The sequence below is a fragment of the Eublepharis macularius genome, chromosome 2 (assembly GCF_028583425.1).
Source record: "Eublepharis macularius isolate TG4126 chromosome 2, MPM_Emac_v1.0, whole genome shotgun sequence".
Lineage (NCBI taxonomy): Eukaryota > Metazoa > Chordata > Lepidosauria > Squamata > Eublepharidae > Eublepharis > Eublepharis macularius.
In genome coordinates this window covers 6,422,726-6,435,772 of record NC_072791.1, presented here as the reverse complement: position 1 = coordinate 6,435,772, position 13,047 = coordinate 6,422,726, and the positions used below count along the sequence as shown (strand labels likewise).

The window sequence follows — 13,047 nt, the reverse complement described above, 5'->3', positions numbered from 1 at the left end:
CAACGCGTGAACAGAGCCATAATGGCAAAGCAGTTGCCTCTTGGCTATACTGATGAGTGGTTAGGATGGTTCCTTGGAGATGGAGCTGTCAGCTGTTGATATTCTGCCGCCTTAGCAGATGTGAGGCGGAAATACATGGTTCTGCCAGGAGAGGTTGGGTATGTGTCAGTTGGTGTTTCTATGGCTGTGAATGCATTTAGTGGGGAAAATCCGATAAGGTGTGAGGAGCGCTGCACTTAGGGCAGAACTTTGGATTTCAGTTCTCTGAGTGGGAGGTGGAACTTTGTTCTTTGGATGGTCTTGGGGAAAAAAGGTGAAATTTAGGGTCTGAGAATGCAGAGAGAAAATCCTGCTTTTCTAGCTGTTGTATGTTTTAAAGATGCTTTTCAGCAGCAAGTAGCAAAAATTCTATCAATGGGAATGGAGGTACAAATCCTTCAAAAATCAGAGATATTACTGCTGAACTATTTACCTCATTTTCCTAGAGATCAGTAGATAATCGCCCTTCCAGGGCTCATTTTGAGGGGGAATGTGCAGGAACGCAGTTCTGGCAGTTCCCCAAAGAGGTCACATGTCAGGTGGCCCTGCCCACCTGACTCTTGGCCATTTTGGGCCCATTTCAGCCTGGATTGGGGCCAAAACAGCCCGGATCGGGCCTCTGACGGGTGGTGGATCACTCTCCAATTCAGCAGCGGCCCAATCCTGACCATTTTGGGACCCTTTTCGGCCACTTTCAGCCCCTTTTTGCCATTTTGGGCCCAATTTCGGCCCTGAATGGCCAGGATTGGGTCCAAAACAGCCAGGATAGGTGATGTCAGGGGGTGTGGCATATGCAAATCAGGCATGCTAATGACACACTGCTGGTGATGTCAAGGGGTGTGGCATATGCTAATGAGTTCCTCCAGCTCTTTTTCTATGAAATGACCCCTGCGCCCGTCATATGATTATAGCTGCCAGAATGGTTTTTGCCGGACCATGGAAACAGCCCCCCCTTCAAACTACAAAACTGGTTGTTGAAAGTAAAAGAGATCTATACTTTAGTGAAATTAACTGCATATCAGAAAAAACAGAGAGACTGGTAACATCGATCTTTTATGGTCGGGACCAATACAAGGAATGGAACCTGTAATTATGTCACTAGAGGAGGTATTGATATTATGAGCCGATGAAGAGTGCGTTTGCATGTTGGTGGAGATGGGTTAGAAGGTTTTGGATTAGTGACGTGGTCGGTAGATACTGGTGTACTTATTTATATCTCGTATTTTATCTCTGTGTTTTTTTTTCTTTTGTATATGTTAGTTTGTTAATAAACTAATTAAAAAAAGATGCTTTTCATCAGCACATTTGTGCCCTGTCGAGCTGAGTATAAAAACCCTCCCCTCAAACAGGCATAACTATTAATGCAAGAATTCCAAGTTGCCATTTTTATATGGCTTATTTATTACTGTGGTTTCAAGAATATGTTAAATGCCAGCTTCTGGGGAGCTTGGAATCCCCTTCCAAGCATTTCCCCCCTGCCCTTCCCTAGTAGCAGAACCTGTAATGGAGCCCACGAGCAGGTGATTTTGCTTCCAACAAGCAACAAGGCCAGTTCTGTAATAAACAGCATGGGATTATCCATCAGCCAGGGCCCAGTTCAATATTTAATTGTATTCTGCATGTCTAAGCAAACTTCAAAGCCGAGTTTGTGTCTTATCGTTCCACCGTGCCCCACCCACATTGTAATAACTCACAGGCGGCTTCCCGCGCACTCGGGCTATTAACCTTGCTAGATTTGTTGTTCCACCTGAGGGTTAGAATAAATATCCCTCCCATGCTTTTTAAGATACTGGCTGCTTCATAATCCAGTTCCTAGTAAAGGATGACTCTGACGTTAACCAGTTGCCATATCTTACATCGGGAGGGGACGTGGGTGGTGGAAGCACAGGGAAATGTTTCCAAATTTCACACAAGCATGAACTTTCCTGTTTTATTGGCCAGCCTTTATTTTCATTGTGTCGGAGGATGTGTAAATAATGTCTGTGAAACGAGTTGGTGGAAGCCAACAAGGAAGCTTAGATTACAGCGGGTAGATCATTAACTGCTCGAGTTTTCCCCTCCACTTCTTAACTTCCTTGTTTCTGCGGGAATCTAGGCTGCAGTGTGTAAATTGTGCAAAAAGGGGTCCCTAAAAGAAACCGTTTTGGGGGAAATGTAACCCTTTTCTCGCTTGCAGGCCAGCTTTAAAGCCAGCAAGACTGCGCTCTTGACCGGCCAGCCTTTTCGGAGGCAGCTGGATGCGTTGTGTTTTGCAGCCCACATAAGGGGGAAATATTTCTTGTCCACGGCCGGGCTGTTTAATCGCTGTTTGTACAGTAATCTGAGCATACGAAATGCCTCTCTCTATTCTGGCTGGGAATGCAGGTCACTGGGTATTAGTGGGTTTTGTTTGTGGCTGCTGCTTTGGAGCCAGCGCCATTGCTTCAGCCAAACAACAAAGAGCTTTGTTCCTCGCCACCACAGTGACTGACTGAGATACTGCTCGGCGGCCAAAGGCCTTGCCAGTAACGGTTGAAGCTCTTGTCCCAGTTCTTGGCCAACCATGGAACTCTCTAGGCATGCTATTCCTTGCATGGCCATAGCCAGGGGTCATTTCGTAGAAAAAGAGCTGGAGGAACTCATTAGCATAACTCATTAGCATAACTCATCAGCACATGGCACGCCTCCTGCCATCGCCAGAAGTGTGTCATTAGTATAACTGGTTTGCATATGCCACACCCCCTGACATCACCTATCTTGGCAGTTTTGGACCCAATCCTGGCCATTCAGGGCCGAAATTGGGCCCAAAATGGCAAAAAGGGGCTGAAAATGGCTGAAAGGGCCCCCAAAATGGTCAGGATCGAGCCACTGATGAGCAAGAGAGTAATCCACCACCCATCAGAGGCCCAATCCTGGCCGTTTCGGGCCAGTCCAGGCCAAAATGGGCCCAAATGGCCGAGAGTCAGGTGAGCGGGGCCACCTGACATGTGACCTCTTTGGGGAACTTCCGGAACTGTGTTCCTGCGCGTTCCCCCTCGAGCCCTGGTCATAGCGTTCCTAGACTGTACTATTTTGGCAATGGTGGACGTCACATAATTGACAGTTGCCACATGAAGAAGAAAGTTCTTGCACACAAAATACACAAGTCGGGGCTAGAAACCCTTCTCCCCTTCCCCCAGACATTTGCAGGAATATTTTGAAGAAAGTTCACTTTTGCTGCCTCTTCAGGTGTAGTAGGAAGAACCTTTCGATCTAAATTCCTGGAAAGACAGTCAGGTTCCCTTTTAACTTGCAGCCTTCCCTGTCTGCTGTGTTGCAGGCAGAGTGCAGCAGTTTTTCATAAACGGGGGTCCGATCGATGCCCCTCAGAGCTCACCGTCGGAAGTGGCAGAGAGGGTGAGCAGGTGATGAAGAACTCTCTAGGAAATCTGTTCTCAGTGCTTGCCCAGCTTTTATTTGGTCTTCCACTTATTTCCCTCCGCCCCTATATTTTGCCAATCAAAGTGATCTCCTCTCCTGCTTCTAATTTTCTTTTTTCTTTTTTTGAGGGTGTGCGTGTAATAATGTCATCTTTTTACTTATTTTAGGGTGTGGAGCCAGACTTTGAAAAAAAATTTTTTTTTGCTATGTACAGGATTGAATTTCAAATTCTTAGGTGCCACTGTAAAAATTTCTTGATATATTCCCCCCACCCCCAAGCCTCTCCTGTAACAATTGTGGCTATAATTAATTCTGCTTCCGTCGCTCCCATCATCTCAGGGGGTCTAACAGGAAAAGAACGTAAGTTGTCTGGGACCCAGCTTTGGGGTGTCTGTTAATGCCAGGCGCGAGCAGCTGTTTACATAATGCCTTTTCCAGTTTTAAGAATGATCGCTGGATGACAGTGAATTTCTGGCAGGGATAGATTGGCACAGCCCTCTGGCTGAGCACCAGACTGGATGGGATGACGGGGGAGCTGCCTAGGGCTTCGGAGGAAAGGCAGGAAACAAAGGTATAAAAATAAGTACTTGTGAGTAAGTGTAAAGAGCAGTCGAATGAGCAATTTGGGGCAGGGGTAATCTGTATGCTTCTGCCTGTAGGCAGCAACCGTGGTGGTGGTGGTGGTGGTGGTGGTGGTGGTGGTGGTGGTGGTGGTGGTGGTGGGAGGTGAAGTTCCAAAAACAGGGTTTGAATTCTTCGCACGGCAGTCAGTCCAAATTTCTCATTCCCATTCACAGATATGCAGCTTCTCTCTCTCTCTCTCTCTCTCTCTCTCTCTCTCTCTCTCTCTCTCTCTCTCTCTCTCTCTCTCTCTCTGTGTATAACTGTGCAGGGCAGGGGTGTAGAATCTAGAAGAGGTGTAGGGGTGTAGGATCTACATTCACATAGCTGCTAATGGGCCTGAGAAATCTCTAAAAATGGTTGGTCTGCACCTACTTGTTGTCATCAATCCTCCCTTCTGGGTCTGATTTTTTTCCTCTCTCTCCTTGGTCCAGTGGTTTAGTTCCTTAAGATAGAATGTCATATTCTCACATTGTGCCTGAGATGTCTATCTCTTTTAAAAACAAAAAGTGTGTGTGTGTGTGTGTGTGTGTGTGTGTGAGAGAGAGAGAGAGAGAGAGAGAGAGAGAGAGAGAGAGAGAGAGAGGAATTGTGTCGGTCTAGGGCTGTCAACTAACTGGAGAGAAAAAATTCCTTTCCCTTAAATAGAAGCTTGATGGGATGTTATTTGTATGTGTGTGTGTGTGTGTGTGTGTGTTATGTGCCATCAAGTCGCCTTCAACCTATGGCGACCCTATGAACGAGAGGCTTCCAAAAAGTCCTCTCAATAACAGACTTGCTCAAATCCTGCAATCTGGAGGACATGGCTTCTTTGATTGAGTCAAGCCATCTCGTTTTAGGTCTTCCTCTTTTCCTACTGCCTTCCACTTTTCCTAGCATTATTGACTTTTCCAGAGAATCTTGTCTTCTCATGATGTGACCAAAGTACGATAGCCTCAGTTTTGTCATTTTAGCTTCTAGGGAGAATTTACCAGGTGATATTATTTATCTCCATGCCATGAAAAGCTTTTGCTGCCGATGTCCATATATCCATATGTTAAGCCTCTTCTAAAGGGACAGGACATGTTTTCTCCAGGTCTGTTGGCAATGCTTTGCTAGTCCCTGAGTAGCTCAGTCCATTGTCGAAGCTCTATTGTTGTTACAACTCTTCCGGGCTACTGCATAATCTAGACTTATTTTCCTGTGACCTCAAAGCCTCTTAGATTTTGCAGTATTTTCCACGGCTGCGGTTACTACTGCCTTCAAACAGAAGCCAGCAAGGTGTTCTCTGAAGAGAAGCAGCTGTTTTGGTGATATCAGAAGTGATAATGTCTCTCCTGTCAGCTAGTGCTTGGATCTGAGCAGGCAGTGAAGGTTTCACACACGCACGCATGCACGCGCGCGCGCGCCTCATATAAGGAATTGCATCCCACTTGAGGGGGGGCAGAGAAGAAGAGTAAAGCTACAGCTCTTCCGTCCCTGTGCTGCCTCCAAGTTCATTTTTCTCTGGATGAGCAGCGGCAGCTCTTCCCTTCGAGAGGCGAGGTCAGTAGGAGAGGTATGTTATGTACTGGTTAGAGCCTTGGACAGAGACCTGGGTTCAAGTCCCCTCGCTGGTGACCCTGGGCCAGTTCCCTCTGTCTGACTCAGTGTTGTTAGGATAAAAAAAGAGGGAGGGTAAGACCACATTACACTCTCTGGTGATGGAGCAAGATAAAAATTTGATAAATAGAAGGGAGCAGTGTGGAGACTGGATCCCAGAGTGACCACGTCCGTTCAGTGTCTGCCTCCTCTTGAGAATCCAGCCACAAAGGGATGCTGGAAGACTGGAATTAGTACCGCTGTGGCTGTCACGGTTCAAAATTCCCCTTGTGTGTGTTTCCTTGCTGCAAGAAGCAGCAGCACCTGTGGCTGTTTTGCAGATATTGCCATGTTTCTTCCACGTCTTAGATGATGGCAAGTGTTGGTGAGGAGGGGTGAGCTGGAGAGAGGCGGGTGACATCAGACATATCCCACAATGCTTGTGAGCATCCACCCTTTGCCTCCAGCTTTGAAAGAGAGCCAGCGTAGCATCCTCGCTAAGAGAAGGAATTGCGGTCCGGGACCCTAGGCTTCATCCACTTGACGGATGGTCTTAGGCAAGCTTTGTCTCTGAGTCTCCCTACATGAGACCCCTCAGCGCCTGTTCGTCAGGTGTAGGGTGACGCGCTGTTAGCCGGGAAGGGAAGTTTAAAAAGACCGAGCCAGTGGAGATCGCTCCTTAGAGCGTTTGTTAATTTCAATTTCACCTCCTTGAAGGTTCTGTCAGTTTCAGCTCTCCAGTCTAAAACTGCCTGGGATCCTGCAGCGAGGAATGGAAATGGGCTGGAGCTGCCTTCCAGAGCCAGGCTTGGATCTGGAGACAATATAATGGCTAAAAATTTTCCTTCTGGCATTTCACAGCCCCTTCACGCAGCTCCAGTGTATAGCAAAGCCTTTGCCCTGCTGCTGTCCTCTGTCTTCTTAAACTGTCCTTCCCGGTTACCATTACATCCCCGTCCCGACATGTGCCCTTCCTGTGTCAGATGTCCCATTTAGAGACTCTCAGCCGCAACCCCTTATCTGCATTATAGGGGTAACGCTAACATTTGTTATAGGGCAGTTTTAAGGATGACTTGGTGAACACATGAATTTATTTATTCTGTCTTTCTCCCCAATAGCAACCTAAAGTGGTTTACATAATTTTCCTTTCCTCCATTTTATCCTCTCGACAGGTAGATTAGACCGAGTGTGTTGGACTGGCCTAAGGTCACTGAGCCAGCTGCCAGGGCGCAGTGGGGATTTGAGCTTGGGTCCGACACTGACCACTGCACCATACAGCCTCCACGAAATGGCTTTGAATGCCCATTGTTGCAGTTCAGGTTTAGTCATGGTTAAAGTCATTGCCGGTGATGTTTTACTCCAGTGCGAGGTGGGGGGGGGCAACTTTTTAAGCCCGTTGAGGGCTCTGCTAATTGGCTGTAAGCTGCTTGACCCTCTGTCCCAACGTCACTTAACGTACAAGCAAAATGATGGAACGTGTGTCCTCGTCCTAGTGGGGTGGCTGTCTGGTTGTGAAAACGTAGGCAGCCTTTTTCATATTTCATTTTGCAAAGGATGCAAGGAACTAGCAGCAGTGCCCTGTTGACACCCATCTGGGCATTTTGCGAGTTTATGTTTATTTTGATTGGAAATTTGTTCCCTGCCAGAAAGCCTGCTTGGCTAGCAGCATTATTTAAAAACACTGTTACGCCACTCGCTGTTTGCATGACACGTACCAACGACATCATCAGCAAGACAATAGGCTAGCAGAAGAGAAAAACCTGCCGAGCAGACTGGAGGCATAAATTCCAGTGCCAGCTCAGACTTGCGTGAAACACGGTGCTGCCTTCCCTCTGTTGGCATCCCGGTTGCGCCTGTAACCCGAGGGAGGGAGGTGGGGTCACTACAGTCTCACCGTGTAAGCCATGTGCCGCATGTGGGCCGGCCCTCCCTGCTTTAGGCAGCCAGAAGGGAATTCTGCATGGTGAGATTTCAGATCTGGAAGAATCCCCGAGGTGCTTTCTGAACTAGCTTCCGTGGCTCAGCCCAGGCATGCTGAGTTTTGTGCACTTGGTACAAAAACTGCAAATGCCACGAGAAATTTAAAAGCCGTGTGCCCGAGACTCCGGAAAGAAGTTAATTGAGTACTTTACAGAATGTTTTTTCCCCCTTAGTGGCTGAAAGAAGTGCTTACCCTTGGAAGAGGGCAGTTAACTGAGCACCCACTGGGACGTGGTCTTTTTTTGGTACTGCAGACTAACGTGCCCATGCCTGAGATTTGTGCTTCTCTCCCATACGCCGCACTCTCAGAAGCTGGAGTGGTGGGGTTTTGAAGCTGCTTTGAGCAGGAGGCAAAGGTTGCATTCACACCAACCTTTGGATTCTGTGGGGTCAATCTCTGCCCCAGTAACGGGCCTTTTGAGTAGCAGCTCCAGCACTCTGGCAAGGTTTCTCTGGAAGTGTGAAGGCGGCCTCTACTCTCTCATCTCCTTTGGAAAGCTGCGAGTTATTTAAAAGAGCATTCGATAGGCAATCGAAAGTTCATTTTGGCCCTTTGTTTTGCAAGGAATTTTGTCAGTATGTGTGACCTAAGTGTGGTCTTGCATTTGTTTTTTGATCCTGCTTGTTGAGTAGTATCTAGGCATGCCGTTACTTCAAGCCCCCCTTTTTGGGGCAGGGACACAAGATGCAATTTAAAAAAAAAAATCTGTTACTGTGTTGTTCACCCTTCCTTAACGCTGGCAGCTTCTTTAAATCCAAATTAGTGACCTCGGCAAGGTTCGGCAGCAGTTCAGAAGATCCTTGGGGAATCCGCATTCATGGTACAATGTAGAAGGGTCTAAACGCTTGAAGTGAGAGAGAGAGGGAGGAAGTGTGTACGTCCTCCTCCAATTTAGAAGTCCTTTGTTTCCTTATTGCCCGAGACATTTGGAGAGCTATTTCTAGCGTAACACGTGGGCTGGAAGAAACAGATGAAAAATAGATATAATTGCATCAGAGTTAACTCTGTTACGCTATTTCAACAGCCGAAATTAGAAGCACGATTCATCCTGGAGGAAGGACAACATGAGTAGGAAATCATCTCTGTTCATCCACGCTGTGCCCCGCTCTCCCACCGTCCCCTGGTGCTTGCCCCAACCTAGGCAGCAAATAGAAGAGGAAAAAATCCACAGGGAATACAATACTAATTTACAAAATTACAAAACTGTATTCAGAGTGCAAAGGTTACAAAATTTCATCATTGTATTCAAATAAGTAAATAACAACCTCTTGATGCAATTTTCAGGCACACACATCAACACTACAATAATCTTTTACATAATCATACAGGGCAAGTTGCAGTAGACACACACAATTCCCAACAATCTTCTTGGAATAGTTATAACAATTCTTTCCAGGACTTCCCTCAGCAAGTGAACGGTGAAGCCCAGCCGTGAAGCAAAGCTCCAACCCACGCTCAGTCTGGGGCCGGCTATCTGTGGCAGATATCGGAATCCTTCATCAGGAGCGTGTGGAACGCTTTACAGCAGAAAAGGAAATTTCCAATGTGTTTAAGTCTTACATGCCCAAAGCATAGCCTTGAAAATCTCTTATGCGTGTGTGTCCGCTCAATCTGGGGCAGGGCTGAGGCCTCTGGAGAGGGCTCTGGAGAGCCCTTTCCTTGAGGGCTCAGGGGAGCTACACGGGTCACAGCCAAAACAAAGGCACAGAACATGCAGGGAATGAATTAAATGTAAAAATAAACCATTGAATGAACCGTCATGTTGAAAGCCCAAGTAAAAGGACTTAGTCAAGGCTTTGTTACGAGGGAGTGCACTTTTTTTGGTGCACGTGTGGTGCACAGGCGGTATTCGTGTCAGGACACAATATTGCATGCCGTATATGCTTCCTTGGCATTAACCTCCCCCCCCAGTTTTGTGGCATAAAAACTGCATTCTGCAGTTTGGATAAATTATGTAATTGTGGGGTCTTTTCGCTCATTTTGTGTAATTTTTTCTGCTTTTGCTACTTCTAGCATGGGGGCGGGTGGGCTGGGATGGATGTGTGGTATTGGAAGCCCTGGATAGTTTTGCAGGTACTTCATGGGCTTCTGTCTTGATCAGGTGTTACCCACATTTTCAGGTGTATCTTTGAAGCCACCAACTCTAGCAACTTTGCTGTGTGGTTTTTGTGTGTGTTTAAATAAGATTTTTAGGAATCTGCATATGCAAATTTGACTCTGTCAAGCTGGGACTGAATAGAGACTATGAATGGTTATCACATTACCACAGGTAACAGATTCCCTTTACAGAGGTGTGGTCTGGGGGAGCCCAGTGACGCCTGGTGTGGGCTTTCGGGGACCACAGTTCTCTTTGTCAGATGCATCTGGCAGGGAGAGCTGTGGTTATCGAAGGCTTATACTACATAGTAATTGGATACTTTCACTGCTACAAACTAATACGGCAAACTGACTGCACACCAAAAGGAGATGTTTACATTTCCAAGCAAAGGAATGTTTTGATTGCCTTCACGCTAATTGCATTCTGTCCCCTTGTGATATATGTCCCCTTCTTTCCCCTCTCTCTCCTCCTCTTCTGTATCTGCCCAGTTTTGATCAGGCATCTGATGAAGAGAATTTGATTCTCGAAAGCTTATGCTACAATAAAATTGGTTAGTCTTAAAGGTGCTACTGGACTCTTTTTGATTTTGCTACTACAGACTAACACGGCTAACTCCTCTGGATCTTAGGAATCTGTGTGTGTTCTGTGCCCGGATAGAACTGTGGAATACACGCGGCCCTGGACATTAAGAAATAAAGCTGCCTCTAACCTTGAGCCAACTGAGGCCTTGTTTTCATAGCTGTACATTTATTCACATAGGCAGTTGTCTTTTAGCGAATTAGACCATTGATCCATCTTAGCCCTGTATTGTCTCCTGTGGCTGGCTGTAGCACTGCAGGGTGTCGGACAGAAAGAGGTATTTCCCAGCACCTCCAGTCAAAAATCCTTTCCCCAGGAGACACCTGGGACTTTATGCATTCAAAACAGCTGCTGACCACTGAGCTGTGGACCCTCCCTTTAAAAGATTTGCAGGCCAGTCCTAGGCACACTTCCCTGAAAATAAGTCCCACTGTAATTCTCGGCAGACTAGGAAGCAAACTTGGGGGCCGTACACAGACTGATTTCTGAGTAAATTCAGGGCTTTTTTTCAGCTGGAACGTGGTGGAACCGAGTTCTGGAACCTCTTGAAAATGGTCACATGGCTGGTGGCCCCGCCGCCAGATCTCCAAGCAGCACGGAGGGCAATCTAAACTCCCCTCTGGAGATCAGGGGGCAGGGCCACCAGCCATGTGACCATTTTCTCCGAGGGCAACCCACTGAGTTCCACCACCTCTTTTCCCAGAAAAAAAGCCCTGAGTAAATGTATCAAGAGAGCCAGTTTGATAGAGTGTTTAAGAGCAGCAGGACTCTAATCTGGAGAGCCAGGTTTGTTTCCCTACTCCTCCGCTTGAAGCCAGCTGAGTGACTTTGGGTCAGTTACAGCTCTCTCAGCCCAACCCACTTCACAGGGCAATTGTCATGAGGATAATAATAACACACTTTGTAAACTGCTGCGGGTGTGGCATTAAGTTGTCCTGAAGGGAGGTATTTATTTATTTTATTTTATTTATGTCATTTATAGTCCGCCTTTCTCATTGAGACTCAAGGAGGATTACATAGTGTGAGATTATTACATTCAGTATCAAGGACATTTCCATAAACAATGTCGTAGGATAAATAAATGCAGGTTTACAAAGACGTAGCATTAGCAAGGATCCAATACAGAGTTGAAGAATTGCTGAAACAGATAATAATCAATTCTAAGACTGACATTAGACAACATGTAGTATATAGGAGTACAAATTTAAAGCAACAGATAATATGTAGGGCAACAGAGTGCTGAAGTCTATGGTCCCTAACTCATTAGTGAAGCATCTGAGACCCCCTCCCTACAATACTGCCCTCTTAGCTGAGAAAAAAGGCCTTTTTGAATAATTCGGTTTTGCATTGTTTGCGGAAAGCCAGGAGGGTGGGGGCTCTCCTGGCCTCCTCAGGTAGGCCGTTCCACAGGGCAGGGACCACCACAGAGAAAGCCCGTGTACGGGCTGCTGTTGATTTTGCCCATGTGATGGGTGAAGGATTGGATAACGTTGAAAAATCGTAAGTTACTGGCCTTGGAAGGACACAAAAAAATATTTGGGTGGCACGCGTACCTGTGGTATGATAAAATAAAAGCGGACTCTATGTTTCTGCATCATTATATTAGGAGGAGCCTTTTTACCATTTGGAAGAAGTATAAGATTTACATGAAAGAGGGAATTCCTTCATGGGTAGTTCCGTGTGAAGTAATAGACCCGAGAACTGTTGATAGTGAACAGCAATGTTTAACCTATAAGGAGATAATACAGATACAGCATTTAGTACCTAAAATTAAAACAGAAGAAGAATTGTCTCCTAATTATGGATGGTTTCAATATAGACAGATCAGAGATCTTTACAATTCGGACTGCCTAAGGGGAGGAATAAGGATGGAAAACTCCGAATTAGAGGAAGTGATTTTACAAGAAGGTAAAAAAGAAATCTCTAAGATTTATAAAATACTTCTAAAATGGCATACTGAAGATGAGACTGTAAAAGTCCAGATGGTGAAATGGGCAATAAATTTTCATAAAGAAATAACAATGGAAGCATGGGAGCATTTGTGGAAGAATACGCTAAAAATTTCAACATGTACCAATATTAAAGAGAACGTCTACAAAATGATTTATAGATGGTACCTGACGCCAAAGAAAATTGCGCTTGGAAATACAAATATGTCGGATAAGTGTTGGAAATGTAAAAAGCACGAAGGATCGCTATATCATATGTGGTGGACTTGTGAAGTAGCTAAGCAATATTGGGGAGATATAATTGAAGCAATAAATGAGATTTTACAAACTCAAATAAATAAGAACCCAGAATTGTTGCTACTGAACTTGGGAATGGAAAGAATTTCAACGCAGTACAGGACATTGCTATTTTATATGATAACAGCAGCAAGACTTTTGTATGCACAGAAATGGAAAGTGCAAGAAGTACCAACTATAGAAGATTGGACTTACAAATTGCTGTACATGGCAGAGATGGACAAAATGACCAGGACAATATATTGCAGACTGGGGGAAGTTGAAACAATACATAGAAAAAATGGGATGTGAAAGGAGAACTGTGGCAGTTTGAGAACTATTAAAATGAGATACTGTAAATGAAAGAGAGAAGTGACTTTACCATTAAGGGGGAATTTAATTATTAGAATCTAAGCTAGTTTTATGTGTAAGAAAATTTTAGACAGAATGATAAATTATGAGATAAAGGGACATACATAAGTTAGTACTATGTGCAAGGAATTTTATTCAGATAGGTAGTTAATTAATGAGAAGTATAATAAATA

General features: G+C 45.5%; 1 protein-coding gene across 1 annotated transcript in view; it reads left to right on the top strand.

The window, feature by feature from the left end:
* FBXO34 (F-box protein 34) overlaps positions 1 to 13,047 on the top strand; it is an 82,588-nt gene that overhangs the window by 28,389 nt on the left and 41,152 nt on the right. The gene's annotated exons all lie outside the window — the stretch shown is intronic.